The sequence below is a fragment of the Penaeus chinensis genome, chromosome 16 (genome assembly GCF_019202785.1).
Source record: "Penaeus chinensis breed Huanghai No. 1 chromosome 16, ASM1920278v2, whole genome shotgun sequence".
NCBI lineage: Eukaryota > Metazoa > Arthropoda > Malacostraca > Decapoda > Penaeidae > Penaeus > Penaeus chinensis.
Window position 1 is genome coordinate 7,553,881 of NC_061834.1, and position 2,500 is coordinate 7,556,380.

At 38.8% G+C, this 2,500-nt stretch overlaps 1 non-coding gene across 1 annotated transcript; it reads right to left on the bottom strand.

Moving 5' to 3' along the window:
• Positions 1-828: 828 nt before the first annotated feature.
• Positions 829-901, bottom strand: Trnar-acg. The gene has a single exon. It is a non-coding gene; the product is annotated as a tRNA-Arg (tRNA).
• Positions 902-2,500: the final 1,599 nt, after the last annotated feature.

The window sequence follows — 2,500 nt, forward strand, 5'->3', positions numbered from 1 at the left end:
ACTGAAAGTGGTTTTAGATGCATTTAATTACATTTGCATTAGCGTTTAACCCATAACTACAGTCCGGTACAAGTTACTATCCTAAGTATTTATGCCATCACCAATAGATTTGATATATTTTTGTGATTATTTCGTAGTTGGAATCACTCTACATGTATTCTAACGAATGTCTTTCCTATAAATACTCTTCATCAATTGTGCTCTTAGACTTAGATCGCATAACGGAATATATTTCTTGACTTCTCTGTCATCCTGAATTATCACCGTCGTTGTTGTCATGAAAAACCAACATCATGTTTATCAAATAGAGGCTTTTAATAACATTTACGGGCATTATGTTATACGCCGAATGTCGTTTTCTTGTTATTAGACTTGCATTCTATGGAATTACATACCTCTGCATTCTCTATACTTATTGCTGTTGACAAGTACGCATAAATTGGAATAAGACAGTGATATCAGGGATTATCTAGCCGTAGGTGCTTTACTTTTAGTACTAACTCCCCTGAATACAGTCTCACACAAGTGTGCACGCGTGAGTGCGCACACACACGACTCAAGCTCCTTTGTTTTTGCATATTTTTATGATAGCAGTTACGATTTTTTCTTAATCTTACTGTGTAAGATATAAGCGATGGTAATATTTATACAAGGAAGCCTATGGCAGGAAAAAAAATGAGTAACACATGAAAATGGAACGAATTGTTTTGTTCTACAACACGGTATTTATGGTCTGTAGTGCAATATACATTAGTGGCGGGCAATTTCTAAAATGGCCTCTGACGTGTACTGGGTTATAGGTTTGTTACTTGCAGGAAAATGGATTAACGACCTTGCCAGGATTCGAACCTGGAATCTTCTGATCCGTAGTCAGACGCGTTATCCGTTGCGCCACAAGGCCTTGTCTATGATACGTAAGCTTCACAAAATACAAAGAACACACACTTGTAAACGTAGAGTACAGGTTGTGAGGGTTTAACTAAATTTTAAGGGTCTCAAATGTGTTACACACCGAACGATACTTTTTATAATCACGGAGAAATGCACTAATATCCCACTAAGTATGTTCTACAGCGACCCCACAATAGTGGGAAAAGCTAGAAGAATTCCACTAAGTATGTTCTAGAAAAGAATGGTTGACTGACCTACTTCATAAACATCAACAGCTAACTGCAAAAAAGGAAAGGCCCTCCAGTACAAAACCATTGTCAGGGAAATGCTCCTTGCATAAAGCTACACATAGGGAAATGCCCAGCTGAAACTATATACTTATATATATGTCAACTTATTATAAACCTTACAAAATGATTGGTGCTGTATGTTTTGTATAGTCACGTGGAATTGTATCTCGATTTTTTTACTTCAAGGAACTTCGTTGAACTTCGATAATCAGTTCTATAATTGTGCTTATCAAACATGTCGTTTCTTCCTATTAAAGCAGTTAACCCGTAATTATATTCCCCCAACAGATGGCAGTATTTTAATGCTTTACATGTCGTTATTTCTTGCGAATATCAGATCAAGTATAAACGCCTAGGTCTGTCCATGTGATGTTAAGATTCCTAGTAATACTCGGTCCAGTATGTTGTAAATGTACGACTACGCAGAGGTAATCGCAAGGTAGGTAGCATGTTAACAGGGGCTGTTATTAAGTTCAGTCTGTTTCCACCTCAGGCACCTTCGTATTCACGATAGGGCCATGCGTATTAATAGCTCCATTGCTCGTAATGCCGCTCTCCCTCTGTCAAATGTGTGTGTGTGTGTGTGTGTGTGTGTGTGTGTGTGTGTGTGTGTGTGTGTGTGTGTGTGTGTGTGTGTGTGTGTGTGTGTGCGCGCGTGTGCGTGTGCGTGTGCGTGTGCGTGTGCGTGTGTGTCACACGACGTTATCAGCTATTAAATTGCTTGTAGTTATAATTGGAACAATATTTTATAGAATATGAGACATTTAGTTGACTGTACGTAACCTGATAATCTTGTAAACTGAAGAGAGCTAACAACTCTATTGACCTCAGGTCACCTGACTCACTGGGTAATTCAAATCCCAACAGTTGGTGCACATCACATCCGGGTGTGAGATGGCAAATTACTTGCTCTCTTGTGCTGCGGTTCCCAACCTCTGAACTGCCTCCATAATCAGCTGTTGATATGCCATAAAATCTAGCAAGGTGATAATAAAGATAAATAAGACATATTTGCATCCTGTTTGTCTGAGATCGCTTCTGAGTTCTGTTAAATGACAACGTTAGTTAAGGTTACTATAATATATGAATGGGTACATGATTTATGGACCACAGGGTCTGAGCTTACTTTACCTCGTGTTTTTGTGGATGGAACAGCTGGCGCTTTAATTCACAAATCCGACTCATTTTAAATATGGCTCTGATAATTCCTTCCAAATTTAGGAGGAGGGAATCAATGGGGAGAGTGATTAACAGTAGAACCGAATTTAATAAAATATGCGTGGTTAATTTACAGCCTCTTTTAAGGGTACCGTCGGCCA